Source organism: Saccostrea echinata, unplaced genomic scaffold (genome assembly GCF_033153115.1).
Source record: "Saccostrea echinata isolate AGI-Se365-2 ecotype Australia unplaced genomic scaffold, CSIRO_AGI_Sech_v1 ptg000027l, whole genome shotgun sequence".
In the NCBI taxonomy this organism is placed as follows: domain Eukaryota; kingdom Metazoa; phylum Mollusca; class Bivalvia; order Ostreida; family Ostreidae; genus Saccostrea; species Saccostrea echinata.
Window position 1 is genome coordinate 6287501 of NW_026889776.1, and position 17836 is coordinate 6305336.

The 17836-nt window shown below is 32.5% G+C and overlaps 1 long non-coding RNA gene across 1 annotated transcript in view; it reads left to right on the forward strand.

The window, feature by feature from the left end:
• The window catches only part of LOC133193455 (uncharacterized), a 5474-nt gene extending 3759 nt beyond the window's left edge, over positions 1 to 1715 (forward strand). Inside the window, exons 3-4 of the long non-coding RNA XR_009721938.1 lie at positions 581 to 778; positions 1223 to 1715. This is a non-coding gene — a long non-coding RNA (uncharacterized LOC133193455). The remainder of the gene's footprint in view (positions 1 to 580; positions 779 to 1222) is intronic.
• The last annotated feature ends 16121 nt before the right edge of the window (positions 1716 to 17836 follow it).

Sequence of the window (17836 nt, forward strand, 5' to 3'; positions counted from 1 at the left end):
TAGAGGGTCCTTAATGCAATGAAATTTAAATTTTAGTGTAATGTTATATATTTGAATGTTTATGAAAAAAATCAACGAATTCAATCAGATAAAACTGGTTTGTTTTATGCAAAAACTAATTAATTGAAGACTAGCTGTTTTTTACCTTCTTTTTGACCTTACTATTTTAAACTCAATTTAAAAGAAACCATTAAAGATATATATTTTTATCTTTATCACATATAATAAAATTTATTGGTGAAAACTTATCAACTCTGTCAATTATTTTCCCATGACATTTTGACTTTACTCATAGTCTTGTTTTAATATAAGTTTGAAAGAAACTATTCTCACGATTTTCTTTAAACCTCATGCATTCACTAACACAAATTGGTCACAGCTAGTCAACTGTGTCACATCTTTCTGACTTAACTTTCACTGTAACCTTGACCTCAATATCTCTCATTTTCCTAATCTTTAACAACGAAGCAAAGCACATTTCTTTTCATGTTGCATTACAATGAAAACTGGGCAGGGAATTCATGTACTATGGACATGGTTTTAGTTTTCAAAGATTGAAATATTTTGGTTTACGTTTCAGGAATTTAGCTCGATGAATTGATTGGGTGCTTAAGGTGTTTCACATAATTTAGTTCTGCATCCTCCTCTCTGTGAAGTATCTTATGAGACTCTGTATGCTAGGACAGCAATTTTCAAGATTGTGAAAGTCAAGCGTACCTACTCCGCTGCATTATTAACAGCTGAAGATGCAGTCCATTATCTGAAGACTTATACTTAGGTACATGTTATTGTTTATAATATCATAAAAAGGTTTATTACATTTTCAACAGTGAAATACTGTAATTTATTTTCTGAATAAAAGTGATATTCTGACACAGTTTGAAAGCATGGTATTCTCACGGTGTGAGAACATCAGAAGTGCGGCAAAACTTACGATTTTTGTTCCCTTCACGAAGAGTGTTTTTAAATAAATCCATGGCCTGTTATAAGATAGAGTTAATGAGCCATCCTGACAGAGACTAAGTGTGCTTCGCACTCGTAAAAATATCAAAAAATCATGTCCCACTCGTGAAATAAATTCCATCTTCATCTACAAAACATTGAATATCCTCTATTTATAACTCCAGTGCTCCTTTGGGCTATCACCGACTACTTGGCGAAATTTATCTGTAAAAAATTTACCTTAGTTTTCATAAATTTTAATTATATTTTCATATTTCAGAATATGAGGAAGATTCTTTACATCTGAAAACTGACCTTGTCTACTACCACCAGATTCAAGGTCAACACATGTGTAACAAGACATGTTGCATCTTCTTGGTTGGGACCCTGGTCAACAGTGTCATTATTGTAAGAATTGTGTAGGATAAGGAATGTACTAAAAATATTGCACTGCTATAAATTTTTACTACAGTACCTTTATTCCAGCACCAAGAGAAAACTAGAAACTTTGACAAACTATGTTGGTCTCTGTACTGTTCCGTAATTGATATGACAATGTAAATCTGAGATAAATAAAGTGAAGGAGATTATGTTAAAAAAAATAATAATAAAATTTCAATTCAGTACTTTTTTAGTGCATGAACATACAACATTTGGTAGTAAATTCCATACACGTGTAGTTCAGTGACATGTAAAAATACACTTTCTGCATAATGTCTAATTTTTAATCATTCATTTGTAAAACATGATCATTTAAATATTGCAACAAGTAATATGTGTATTAAAAATACTTATATTGTCAAAGGAATAAGTGAAGTACTCATTGCCATTGATTGCTGTCCAACTGATAAGTGTGTTTGTATGTTGTTTAATGTCCCTCTCGAGTAATTTCACTCATATGGAGGTGCCATCACTTGCCAATGGAGAGCTGCAAATTTTGTCCTATGCTCGGCACTTAGGGCCATTGAGCAGGGAGGGATCTTTTTCGTACCAGCACCTACTGTGACACGGGACCTCGGTTTGTACGGTCTCATCCGAAGGACCGGTCTCCACGTCCCACAGTGGGATTCGAACCCACGACATATGGATCAACTCCTTACTTCGGGACTCTAGAGCAGATGCTCTAACCACTGCGCCATGCAAATCTAGAGCAGATGCTCTAAGCACTGCGCCATGCGGGTGACCTGATGATTGTAAGAATTTTTTAAAACACATAAAATGGTCAATTTCACTCTTAACGAATCTACAAAATACAAAACTTCCATCAGAAACATTTGGAGAACATAGACTTAAGTACATGTATATAATTATAATAGTTGAACAGGTGACAAAAGGATAATATTGAAGTTAAATTATGCAACTTCTTTCAAAAGAGGGACTTGCAAGTTAACAAGATGAACATAGATGAAATATCTGTGAAAGTAAACCAAAAATGAAGTATTTCAGTTTTTGATCCTTCATTGTTCAGTGATGTTGTTCACTGGCAATTTTAAAGCACAATGCAGCCTCTAGTTAAGTGAACTGACCTATGAATAAAAGAAAAGCAGGTATATTTAGACACAGTCCTGATTCAGTGAATGATGAATCTTTCATCAGATACATGTAAGATAATTAAGGACTCCTGCACTGATTTTTTTTTTTAGAATTTGAACCTCACTATGTAGGACTATGACAAACATCTGATGTTGAGCCAGGATATATTAGCTTTGAGCAAAATGTTATGAAGCCAATTGGAGTTAAACACAAGTGAAAGCCTTCACAGCATGATGATTTATGTAAGAGATGTAAGCCATTGCAAGCATATCTATATGTGATGGAATGTCTTGTGTCATTTTAGTAGCATCTATCAAGGCTCTAGCTGATACAATTCTGCAGAAGATTTAGACAGTGATATTTTGCTTTTCAATTGACAGGGAAAAAACAGGGGTTTTATCTGACTTCTCTAACAAGTTACAACTCTCCATGTGAAGCATGCATGGACATTGTATATTTAAAAATGACTGGAAGGCTTACAAAAAATCTGTGAGATAAGTTTAGGTCACATAGGTTAAACATTGGGTTGCATCAAGTTGGTCATCAGTTTTAGCAATCATGACTGTGGGTGATCAATCACCATATCTTATGTCAAACCTAATCAGCTGTCTCACTACATGTGTAATACACTGAGAAAATCATATGACAGTGATGTATACAGTAGCTGCGAACTGAAAAAAAAAACATACAAAAGATAGAGTGTAGTTGACATTGTAATTAGATAAGCCTTAAACTTCTATATATACTCTTCAAATTTATAATGAGTATATTCCAAATATAAAATTATGCTTGTGTAGAAGATCGGGCTTTACGGGCCATGGATATCGGCCTGGAGAGCTCAGTGGTTAGAGCACCTGACTAGTACATGTAATGCAGGGGTCCCGAGTTCGATTCCCGGTCCAGCCATATATTTTCTTCGTGCATTTCTCCTTTCCTACTACATTTGGTGGCCAGTGTGGGAGGCCTTGTTCAGGTTACAGTGTATGTGTAAATTAGTAATTCCTGGCAGGGCCCTAGAACTTGTGTCTTCGAGGTCGAAGACTGTTTAAGGAGGGAGGAATGTAGAAGTTAGGGCTTTACGGACCGTGGATATCAGCCTGGATAGCTCAGTGGTTAGAGCACCTGACTAGTACATGTAATGCAGGGGTCCCGGGTTCGATTCCCGGTCCAGCAATATATTTTCTTCATGCATTTCTCGGCCTTTCCTCCTACACTTGAAGTAATCACCCTGTTTGATATGACAAGAAGATAAAATTTTCTTTGTGGTTTCATTATCACTAGACTACCGATCAGCTCTTTTTACAGGAGAAGAAGAAAATTTGATGAACAGCTATTGATTTTCTTTAGAAAAAAGATTTTCGATGATTTGAGGACTTCACTCTATTTATAATGTTAATTACATTTATATCTTCCTCACTGATATACTTGCATATATAATCCATATCTTATGTCTCTTTTCTTTGTATCAAAACGAAATACTGATTGATAATTATTGTTTAACGCCGAGTCGGCAATATTTCGGCGATCAAAACGAAAGAAATGAAAGGCCAATTGATCTATGTATGCATCACCCCGCTACTTTCGTTATTTCCAACCAATGAAAACTGTCCTTACTTAACTAGACTACACTATTGCGTCATATTACCCAAAATGCAATTATTGCACATGCATCACAAGTTTATTGCATGTACATCACAAGATTATCGAATATACATCACAAGATTATAGAACATACATCACAAGATTATAGAACATACATCACAAGATTTTGAATATACATCACAAGATTTTGAATATACATCACAAGATTTTGAATATACATCACAAGATATTGCACATACATCACAAGATTATAGAACATACATCACAAGATTTTGAATATACATAACAAGATACAGCACATACATCACAAGATTATAGAACATACATCACAAGATTTTGAATATACATAACAAGATATAGCACATACATCACAAGATTATAGAACATACATCACAAGATTTTGAATATACATAACAAGATATAGCACATACATCACAAGATTTTGAATATACATCACAAGAATTTGAATACACATTACAAAATTTTGAACATACATCACAAGATTTTGAATATACATCATAAGATTTTGAACATACATCACAAGATTTTGAACATACATCACAAGATTATTGAATAAAGCAACGTTTTACGTATAGGCAATTCCCAGTAACATCTATAAAATAAATTTCAGTCTCTTTAGGATATTTTCCTGTCTCTGCACATAATTTTTTGATAGCTCTGTGCATTAATGCATTCAATGGCATCGCCAATCTTTGATTGTTTTTACGCATTGATCATCTATGATTAGCGATAGAACAGTCAGAACCCCTCCATGTTTATTCGAAATTTCACAAGATGACGCGTTTCATGAATTACGTCCTGTAGTTACATGTACATGTACAGGTGAATTATCTGAAATCTCTATACACTACAACAGTGCAATTTTTTAATTTAAAAAAAATGCCTGTATAATGTAACAAACGCGTGAAAAACTTGACAGGCTTCGTGTAGTTGTGTGTTTAATCGAAATAATATTTCTGTATATTTTTAAGGATCATTAGAAAACAACAAATCTTTGTGTTTATATTGGAAAATACGTCGTATAGTTTTTATCTGCAGAGTTTTACTGGCTTCATGCAAATAGCACGCTCACAATAGAACTTGTCCGCGAACTTTTCTGAAAAAAAAAAAACCTCGAATAAGGAATTACAAGTAACTCGATATACTCACCTACAATTTCAACAATTGATATAGTTTTTGTCAAAGTAGGACTAATATATTTTTTTTCGGTGATTTGTAAAGAAGATTACTGATCTCTTTAGAAAGGTGACATAAGGCTAAAAATATTTTAGATACTTTTAGACTTAAACATACTTACCCGGAAAGCATACATTATTTCAATTTTCCCAAAAAATGCTAATATTAATTGAAAACCAAAATAATATCACTCATTTTCTACATGCAATAGAACTATTCTTGTTGATATAATTAAGGTCTTCCGTCTTCAGCGGAAGACCTTCTTGTTATTCTTAGGTTTCTTTTCCACTATTTTTATTATTAAGGTCTTCCGTTTTCAACGGAAGACCTATAGTGATTCTACTGTTTCTTCTTCTTCTTCTTCTTCTTCTTCTTCTTCTTATTTTTTTGACTTTCTAATTTTGTGCACGCGATTTCTCGAAGACTGTTGGATGCATTTACATGAAATTTCCAGGAATAGTGTGTTGTAACATGAACTTGATCTATCTGAGAGAAAATTTGGAAATTCACTTCCGGTGCCACGTTAGAGACCATTTTCTGATTTCAAAATGGCATTTTGTCCGCGGATAATCTCAAGAACGACAAGAGATATCAATGTCAAACTTTCAGGGATTATAGTTAGTGATAGGTATTAGCCAGGTCGCTTGAAACTTTCAGGGATGATAGATTGTGACTCGTACAATTGAGAAACCTGTATAGTTTTTGTTGCCGTGACGTCCGTTGTCCACCGGAAGTAGTTTAAAAATATGCAAATTTTCATTTTTTTTTATTGAAATGTTTTTAATAGAGACAAATAGACTGTTTCGAGTCATATTATTTCCACCGGAAGTTATTTTATCCGAACCGGAAGTAGTCGAAAAAATGCTCATTTTTCCTCGAAACTTTGAGGGATGATTCCTCCACACTCGGTGAAGAGTTAAAAGTCATTTTGACTACTTCTGGTCATACCGGAAGTGAATAGAAAAGACTGGAAGTTGTTTGAAATTAATAGATTTCACTCTTTTATGAGTTGCTAAACAATTCTGAAGAATTGATATGAATATTTTTTTACATTTAAAGTTGTTTTACTTTCTTCTATCAATCAAAATTTCCCAATCAAGATTTTATCAGAAATCTAACGGAAGACCTACTCGTTGCTCGCAACGAGATCTCATCTAGTTATTATTATTATTTTTCTTACCGATTTTGTGCACGCGAGTTCTCGAAAACGGCTCAACGGATTTTCATGAAACTTTCAGGTCTGGTAGAACATCAAAAAATCTAATTTTTTTTAATTTTGATGACATCACTTCCGGTTCGGAGATTTCCGCAATTTAGTGATTTTAGGAGGGTCACTTTGTCCGAGAGCGCTTTCTCAAAAACCGATGATCATAGAAGTATGAAATTTTCAGTGATGATAGAGCAGCCTACGAAGAAGTGAATTTTGTATCTTATAACCACCGGAAGTACAAAGCGCCGACGCTCGCTATGGCTCGAAAATTTGCATATCGAGAGTTTCAAAATTTCTAACACTTTTTCTACAATATCTTTTTACTTGGAAATATTTTGTTATAACATATAGAACAAAAGTAGTGCAGAATTAAAAGATCTTTCAAACAATATCTTGGAAAAGGGGTTGGCCCCTAAAATAAGGGATCTAGAGGGGCCGAAAGTTTTTTTCCTGATATCTCAAAAAGTATTGAGAATTTGTGATACATCAAAGAAGTAAAGTTGTTCACAATGACAAGTAGCACCTAGTGAGATCATCAAAATTCGTCAAATGACGTCACTTCCGGCCAACAGGAAGTAGTCAAAAATTGCCTATTTTCACAGATATTGGCATTGAATTGAATTATACATGTCAGAGAGGACGTCTGACCGTATTTCCTGTCGAGAATCGTCACTCTTGTCAACTTCCGGTTCAACCGGAAGTAACCTTAAATGACGTATTTCTGCAGATATTAACTTAAAATCAAATGATATACTTCACCCAAGACTTCTGACACAATTTTCTGTCGATTGGAGTCTCTTCCTGTCAAACCGGAAGAAGTCTAAACTTGCTTTATATCACCAAAAATCAGAATAGATATCAATAATAAAAATACTAAATACAGATCGACATCATTTTTGATCTGGAGGCATTCTTTTGAATGAATGGTATATTTATCATTTACCCATTTTACAAGCAGTTCTGAAAATCGGACGGAAGACCTACTCGTTGCTTTGCAACGAGCATTGCTCTAGTTATAATTATATTAATTAATATTATTTACCGCAGCTACAGTTGTAGTTATATAACTAAGCAAAGTTTGCTTTAGAGCAATCATTGTTCGTATTTGACGGCTTAGATACTTAAAAATACTAAAAACATATCTATAAAATGCCTCATTTAATAAATCATTTCTTTGACAGTAAGAGAAAGGTCGATAACAGTATATAGACAAAACATGTTGTTTGTAAACCCTGGGAGTATTATTCTTAAAATTTATTCTTACATACGTGATTTGCAAATTTGACCTTTGTTTCCCTCTGCACATCCTTCTTCACAAAATCCAGACACGTGATCACACAGTTTACCCCTTACACAATGACCACAATCATTGTTGGAATTATCTCCATATTTTCCACCTGTGCACACTATATTTCAAAAAGAAATTTTGTTCAAATCTTTCAATGAACATAATTCAATTACTACTGATAATATTAGATTCCAATCACTTGAATTGAAGCATACAATGCTTTCTAAATCACATAATCTAACAAATAACAAATTTAATCAAAAACGGGATTAATGAAATGAGAAAAAATATACAACCTGTCTTTTTCGCCCTGTTAAAGAAAATCTGACGTAGTCATTCTTGTTCTTATACCTTGCTGAAGTTGTCATACACTAGTACTACACGTACATGTAATTTCAGAGAGAAATATCGAATCAGTGAGGGGTCAAGGGATCGTTGAAAGTAGATAAGGGAAGTCATATACAGTGATAACCCCCCCCCCCCCCCCCCGCAATAGAACATTTGAACAGCCGTAGTTGTTTACATGTACGTTTTATGAGACAGATTTTTAAGGGAAGAAAAGTGAACAACCCTTTTGAAAATTCCATAATCAGCGTATTAATCACTTTTAGACTGGTCTAATAGAAGCATTTCAACTCTTTGTGATAAAAATTCAATTCAATTGTGTTTCAAAATGATGCATATAAAATACATAAAAAAATGGACCTACATTTTGTTACATATTGTGTTAAAGGAATGAACAAACAAACACACTTTACATTGGGCCGTGATATTACTTAGACAGGATTTACATGAAAGGATCTCACATTCCATGAGTGACTGGTCACGGTGTTGAATTGGGAAAATCGGTTAACATTTATTGTGCGTGTCTGTTTGGGGTAATCATTACACCTGGGGAAATAGATATGTGCAACATCTAGAAACGTTATAATTCAAATTACATGTATTTTATTACTTGATATAAACTGTTGTTAAAAGACTTGATGTTTTGGGTTTTTCGAGAATCATTTGTATAATTCCGATTCCCTTTCCTTTGTAAATTACATACTTTAATTTAGTTCAGGCTGGTACAAATCCACAAGTTCATTTCATTGCTATGTCTCTACCTACTTTTATTGCATTGCAATCCAATGTAGCCAGCTGCACAACCAAGCAAACACTCCCCAGTAATGCTATCACATGTTACATTATTAAACAACTCACTGCAGCGTGTGGTACAGTTAAAACCAAAGAAACCGACATTACCTTTATAAGAAGAACAAATGAAGTATGATTACATGCAAAACAAAACATCATGTATATATACTCTCTAAAAATATCATACAGCAAGACCGTAGCTAGGCTCAAATTTTAGTGAGGCAAGGGATCTGGGGGTCACCTGAGTCCCAAGCGGGTCCAGGGTAGTGTGTTGATCGGGATTCTCGGGGGGAGGAAGAGTCCTCAAAACCTGGGTTTAAGCATTTTAAAGACTTAATCTTTGGAAGTATTCACGTTTTGAATCATTTTTTATATGCTTTCTTAACTATTATGAAGCGCCTGGTGAGATGATCGATTTACAGAAATTGAAACTTAAGTTGAAAGCATTGATTTAGTACAAAGACACTCATAATTAATAAAAGTTCAAAGTTAAACTTTTTCACTTTTCAGAAAACTCTGAATTTTTAGTGAGACATTTGCCTCGCTTGCCTCAATGGTAGTTACAGCCTTGTAAAGAACAAAAATATGAATTTAAAAAATGGAAGCATTTTTTCTGAATGTAAAAGGCCGAAAGGCAAGTTTTAGTTTGCATTTTTTCTTGAAAATACAATCAAACGTTAGTAGGCAAATTGTGCTTATACATAATTGTAAAAAAAAAAGTGTTAATGTGTTTTTCAAATCAAATTTTATTTTTTTATATGCAATGAAAGTTTTTTTTTTCACTTCTCACATTTCTCACAACGCTGCCCCTGCCTTCCATTTAATGCATTTTTGACAATTTCCGGTCACTATGTGACAGTTACGTTCCAGAAAGTTTTCTGGGCAAGGTTTATCACAGTTTTCCCCGTATACATTATTTTTGCTACAACCTAGAAATCATACGATTGTACTACAAATATTGAAGTTTTCAAATTTTAATTTCAGGTTAAAAGAAAAAAAAATCCGTACAGGTGTATATTTAAAGTACAAAATATCGATAGTAAAAATGTACCCAATACTTGAACTTCACAAAGTTCTGCTATTGTTTCGTTTGGTCGTGATCCCTTTGGAACAATCACTCCTTTCCCACGCTCATTGTAGTAGGTAATGTATCGTGCACGTTTTATACAAACATGCTCAGTCAGAAGTGGGGGTAGTTTATCGTCATTCTTGTAACACAAAAATCCACTTTTAATCCCAGTTGTATTTGACACATAAAGTGAAAAACCCGCATGGCTTTCAATGCGATTCGCAACTTTTGGAGAAAAAAAGAAAGATATATATATATATATATATATATATATATATATATATATATATATATATATATATATATATATAATGACACAGGCATCTGCCATCCTCACAACATCAGGGGTCTCTACTTGCGGTCGTCGGTCCCCCTGGCAAACTTCTTTGGTTTTTACGTTCCAGCTTTTTCTCATTAAGATGTACGATTCAAATTCGAGCTCTCATAATTTGACATTTAAAGTAAACGTAAAGTTAGCAGTAGAAACCTCAATTACAGATGTTTGTCACCGGATGGCTTAATTTTATTGGTTGAGTAAGAAGAAAAAAAATCAGGATTTGTTATTTTCCCGAAAAACGCTGCTGCATTCAGCCCGTAAAAAATAAATTAACGGCCACAAACGGATTAAGGACCCCTGACGTTGTAAAGATGGGAATCTGCAAACTAGCACATTATTACTTTTCAAATAAGTAAGTCAAGGATGTTTGTTAAACCAAAATATCCCCTTAAAAACTCCAAACGTTCCACGTTGTGAGATGATCAATGATTTCCGGATGTACTATTTATACTTTACGTGACAGGAATGTTTTAAATTAAAGTCTTAAGTCCCCCTTACTTACTAATAGGTTAAACTTGACACGAAACCAAGATCGAATTGGTAAATTAAAGCGAACATGCTAACGAAAAACAAATCGTTATATATTGAAGTACTTGCATGAAGACAGAACAAAACAATACATTACTTATGTTTGATCTCTAGGAGCATATAATCAACATAAAATATGTATTCCATGTATCTTTGATGAAATAAATATTCAGCCTAATGACCGTACTGGTCACTGTCGTTGGGATAGAAGACTTTGATACTGTAGATGTTGTGAATGGCTTGGAGATCTACCCTCCATCAAACCACAGACACGAAATTCATCCTGGCACAGCTATTTCCGACTTCTCTCTGGTCAGTGTTACCATCAACGGCCAAAACTGCCGAAATATTCTGCTGGTTTGTTAGGTGCAAGGTTTTCTGTAAACAAGGTACGCCATTTTTTTTAAGTATAATGGGGTGTTTTGATCAATATTACCTTAGATATACCGCCTGTGCGTATTTTCCATTGACATCTATTTAAAAAAAAATTAAACACAATTGCAGTCGATGTTTTCTTGTACTCTTTCATAAATCATACATGTGGTTAGTTTTCAGAATTTTTGTGGCACAATGAGATTCTCCTTTGAGATCTTAATCTCTTTAGCTCTTTCTAAAGCTATCTCCCATGATACAATTATATTGAGAACTTGAAAAAAATATATAACAAAAAGTAATTTGACAAACAAGGAGGGAAACATGCAGGGAACTAGGACAAAGTGTTTAATTAGTCGACAAGAATACGACATTTCTTGTCAACAATTTCTCTATCTCCTTTTAAGACAAGCGCGTATGAATAAATTTAATTTTGGGGGAAACAAATTATCAAATATTTCAGTGTGGCGGGGCTCTATCTCGACCAAGGAAAATATCTTGAGTAGCAAAACAAAAACGTCACCAGGCGTAAATATTACAGAACACACTAATGAGGTAGATTTGTTTTAGCACTCCCAACCCCCAACCCCCACCCCTCGGTTCTTAAGGCTATAGAAATTAGTATTGAAAAGATCATATTCAGTGAATTTAAATACATGTCCTGATTTGTGTGTCTGTGTTTTTTTTTCTCGAAGAGGCAAAATGATGATAAGATTAGATGCCTGTGTTTCGTGATCCAAAAGTGTTTGTGGACCCCCGCCCATAAACAAGCCTGATTTTGCTTGTCTGTTGTCTGGTTGTTTGTTTGATTGATTGCCTTTTCTTTCTTTATGTTAGTTTGATTTTGTTTCATGAATTGTTATAATTCATTAAGCAAACATTTAAGAAGTGATTAATTTGAAAAAAAAGTACCATTTTTTAATTAAGAAATATTCACACGATGTCGTAATTGGGGGAGGGGGGATGCGTGAACCTTCCATGTGTATACCTGTGTAATAAGCGGAAAAAAATATATTAAAAGGAAAATGAATACTTTAAAGAGGCATTTCAGCGATTCTTTAAAAGTGGGTGTTGCAGTTTTTTTATTTGCCCTTTAGGTGTAGCAGATAATATGAACAATTTCAAGTAACAAAAAACGATGTTCAATTTTTCCTAGATTCAAGGGTATATACAGCACAATGTAAAACGATATTTGGAAACTGCATATCTACTTTCTATTGTCATAAAATGAAGTGTAAATTAGTCATACAGCAAAAATGTTCGATTTTGTGTTTTATAAATAGGGAATCCCCATTGTTCTGAAAATTGCTTTCTTGAAGCAAAATATATTTGATATACGCATAAAGAGGCAGGCATTTTCTTCAAAACTACCATTTCCGATTCTTGTTTCAAAGAAGCATATTTTAAAAAAAACATAAAAAATAAAACAAAAATTATTATCCATCCAAAATGCAAAAGTGCACATAAAATAAAACATTCATCAAAGTTACGGAATTGCTCTAGTTGTTAAGCAGATGGATTACGATAATTACTTTTTACTTGATAATGGGCTCAAATTCTGGAATGGCTGGTAGACATATTTTTTTCATCTATAACAAAAGTGCAATGGAATATCTCTTTTGAGAGAGAGAGAGAGAGAGAGAGAGAGAGAGAGAGAGAGAGAGAGAGAGAGAGAGAGAGAGAATGTCAATTAGAAGTTAAAAACTGCTTTTTATGAGTATTATTTTAAATGCATGCACATTTAAATTGCTTTCCTCGATATTGTGATCCTGAACAAATAAGACAGAATTATGTTATTTAGTTGAGTGGTGATCTAATGGGAAATGAAGTATTGTTTTAAACATACAAATGTACTTATTTCGGTTCATTTTTGTTCTGTTAATTAAGGAGTAGCCCTAAATTGAAATGACTCAATTGAATGTCTCAAATGTAACTATTGAACATAATTTTATTCATTGAAAAATATTTCAGTACATTGTCTACAGTACATCTTTCAAAATGTTGTGCAAGGTGCAGCAGCCATTGTAGCGTTTTATTGTTAAGGCTTTTTCATACAATATGGCGACGATGACACATAAGTTTATATTTAAAAAAAAATATATCAGCAGACCCTTGAAATGTGATGTGTTTTTGCTTTAACGAGCTGGACAAACCTGCCATATAAATAAATTCATCTGCGTAGCTGTATCTTTATTTAGAGATAACTCTTCTTGCGTCGTTGGTGTTCAAAGGTCTTTTTTGATGTAGGGAATAATTGCGAGTTTCTGCAAAACCCTTTTTTTATATTGGATTTTTAAAAACGTAAAATATGCTAAAGTACAAAAAACATATAGTAGCACACATTTCAGCCCTATTTATCTGCATTTTGTAGTCATTTCACGTTCATCCATAGACACAAGACAAATAATAAGGCGGAAATAGTAAAAAAGAATATGACATCAAACCAGGATATTATTGGCAATTTCGTACCTGGTATATGTATTTTATAATAGGGAGGATATTTTTGGCTGATAAAATACCACTATTGCATATTTGAGCAAATGAATGTTAATGAGTTCGGCTTTTAATACATTTAAAACCACAACGTTGCACCCCATCCCCTTTCAGACATTGAATTAAAAAAAAAAGGAACATCTTGGAAAGTAAACTGCCATTTATCCATCGACTTTTTTTCATTTCAAACTAAATTCCCTTGGTTTGCGCGTTTTAGAATTCCTGAAATTGTTAATAAGCAAAGAGTTTCATTTTAACTAATGAAAGATAAATCAGTGTAGAGTCATATATTGAGGACTATGTTAAAACTGGAGAAATAAAGAAATGAATTAAATAATGAACTATAAACTATATTTGAATACTTATATTTACCGTATCCTTGATTCCCCGTAAACAGCAAGATAAAACTTAAAGCAAGTGCTACACATATGTACTCCATGCCGAAATCATTTTGAGGAAACAAACAGTTTCATCTATTACGAAGTTTTGTATTCACTAATATAATAATACTTATAAGTTCCTGTCGCCAAATGAGGCCTTTCATAAATACGCAAGATATATTTAGGCAATTGTTTAAAAAAAACTAAAGAAGTTAAACAATGGATAAAAATTACCTGTTAGCTATTTGATTTCATGTTGAATAGGAAAGTTTCCAACTTGGTCACTGCATAAATAGGATATCTGGACCAAGGATAAATTTAAATCAAATGATTAAATAAAAATTAATTTATGAATATAATACTTATTATTTGTTAAATCCTATGGATAAAATCTACAAAAAAAGTTACATATAGAAAAAAAAAAAAACATGTATAATGCAATTATATTTCCTAAAGAAACTGCAAAGTTTAAAAAATAGTTGCTAATATTCAAATTTCGACCAATCTTGCTCAAGATTAAACTGATCCCAAACAGAATTATAAAAACTGAAATAATGTAACAATTTCACAAGAATACTAGGTTCCTTTGGCTTAATATGGTTTATAAAATTATTAAACTTATCAAACATATGGATTTCTCAGTAGAAACTGCATGAGATACATGTAGGCAGTAAATTACAGTCAAACCTTGTTATCTTGAACTCAAAGAGACCGAGAAAAAACTTCGAGATATCCGAGGATTCGAGATATCCAGGGTAAAATACTCAAAGAATAAGGGGTTGGGACTTCCAAATCACTTCGACATATCCATGGTATCGAGATATCAGTGTTCGAGATACCGAAGTTCAAAACTGTAGTAATAATGAAGGTTGTATCAATTTTGATCGTTGATCGGGATTGGTTCAAATTTGAAAATTAGCAATTTTTTTCTAAACTTTCACAATTTCAGTTTCTTTTAAAAATATGATTGAGTATCGTACCTTTCCCTTTGTGACTTGTTTCTTGAGGATTTAAACCATAGGTTTAAAACTATTAACAAATAATGTGTTTTATTTTATGAATAATTTTAATAATTTTTATAAATAATAACTCTTTTTGATATGTTTTATTAGATATTTATACCCTCCACTTATTAAAGCAAATTTTAAACTCTAAAGAATCTGAATTGCAAATAATATGATTTTTACATTTTCTTTCAAAAAATACAAAAGAAAAACTCATATAAAATAATTAAGAGCTAATATCATTCTTTCCATGCTTAAACCATATTTTAATTGAAACGTCTTAGAGTCCATTAAATCAAATTTTGGTGTAGCATTCCATCTTAACCCTGAGTTTATAAACCTTTACCCCTAAAGGAGTTATTATTATAAAAGCTTGCTATCACTACTCCTCCAAAACATTCACTATTTTCTTGGATTAATTTTTTAATTAGTACATCCCTCTCTCTATTCAGTGCGAAAGCACTCTTCTACCCCTTTCAGTAGTTATTGCTTCTGAAAGTGTTCAATGTTTGCGCTATTAAAAAATCCGTTAGTATTAGAGACCTTGAATTAACTGCATTAGATTTTTCAATCGTAGACCTTGACATTTAGGTCAAAGTGAAAGATCAAGGCCATTCAAATATGACAAATCTAGCTCTTTCTCTATCCCTTAATACCACAGAAGATTTTCTAACCAAAAACACTTCCAAATTGAGATGAATAATTTAATTGATATCGATATTTGCTAACCTGAATTTCTTCTTATTTTCTTATCTTTCATTTTTTTTTTCAATTGTAAATTCTAGGGTTTTTCCAGCAAGCTAAAAAAAATCCAAATGTATTAACATCACTGGATGCCAAAATTTCATTCAAAATGGAGTTATTTCCTATTAATTAAATAATTGGGGAAAAAGTGAATTGTCACTTCCGACGAATATTTTAAGTAATATCGTTACATTCAATAAATTTGAGCTCCATACTCTAGAGATAAGAGGTCTTCCTACATTTATTCCATTGTTTATAAAGATGATGGTTATCATTGTCGCCTAGGTAATAAATTCAAGCTTGTTTTTTTTTTAATTTTATTTCTTACTTTTATTTATTTTGTATTTATTTATTTATGCTTGTCGGAAAGGTCCTAGAAGTTGTAATTGAATTTGTAAAGGGATATTTGTTATTTTCTAAGATTCTTATATTCAAAGTTTTACTCCTTAGCACATATTGTGAAAACTTCATAAATCGATACAAAATTAAACTAGAACAATAAATACTGACCAATAAATAAGTCAGAAAAACTTCTAATTAATTTTTTTGCTCAAAGTTGCTTATAAATTGATAGCTTACAAAGGCAAGCAAGACAGCAGTTTGAATGGAAAATCTCATTCATATACTATATTATAAAACTTAAATCCTGATTATAAATTTAATTTATTGCAAAAAAAACTTTTAGGACTGATTGTTTAAAACTGTGAATTCATTATTCATTGGTAAAATAGGGAAAAAAACAGTTGTGATATTTTCCTGCTGTTCCGCCAACAAGTATAGTCCCTGCTGGATTGGTATCTCAGTGTACCACTTCTTTGTCAAATTGTACAGTAATGTTGTACTTAAGAAGGAAAGAAAATATGAAATTATAAATTCTAAACATCTCAATATGAAAGACACTTAGGCAAAAATATTTCAATATATTTATTTGTCAGAAACCAGACAAGAATCCCTAAATATGCACTGACTTTAGATAATATATGTTTCATTCTTTACAGAGTGATCTTGAACAGGTGTGGTATAAAATTCGAAACACACAAGTAAAACAAATTCAATCAAAATCTTAAAAATTTTGCTAAGAAATAATGAAAAATATAAATAAATCAACCCATTAATGTGTTGAGTTATGTTTTTGATTAAAATTGATATTTGAAGGCTTGCTTAGTAATGAATAATCATATTGATGTAATGATGAAATCAACAAATATCAGATTGCATCCTCCAAGAGTTCATACTGGCGACCATCCTCCTGTATGTCTACAGCTTGTTCGTACTGATATCTCTGTGTTTGCCTCGTTATAGAAGGAGGCATTGGTAGTGGTGTATTTCTCTTTAGATTTCTTGCTTCTTTTTTATCTGGATTCTTCGAGTGCAGCTTCCTATGAGATGGAATTTAAAAATTACTGAACAGTAAATCTTATTACACATAGTAGGCAAAATGTGAACTCATCATGTACCGATCTTTTTGTATCCAAACGTAAGTGCAATAACAGAAACTAATATTAGAATGAAGCACTAGAAGAAAATCTATGAGTAACTACTTGAAATGTTCACAAATTTGTGAAAAAAAAAACAAAAAGGCACAAACAAAAAAATCTGAATCCCGCTGAAATACATGGAGTACTGGTTTCATCAACAGCTTAATTATTATTTATTTCTTTTTATCAATATTATTTTACCTTCTGGTGTGTTTTGAGAAGACAATGATGAAATATGTAACTAAAGATGATCCAATGGCTATCCCTATGATTGGTCCAATGAAGTTCTTCAAGCTAGTGCTTTGAGATGCTAATTTAAAAAATCAAATTCTAAAAGCTAAGTTAAAACGTACATATATTATGCAAAATAATACATTTTAGATATTGAAATGAATTTTTTAAGTAATGTATGGAATTACATGTACATATTTTACCTCCTTGACAAAGTGGTGAAATATATCCTTCTTTACAACCAAGAGGGCATAATCCAGTTTCCCTATCACATATACCGTTATTGTAGCA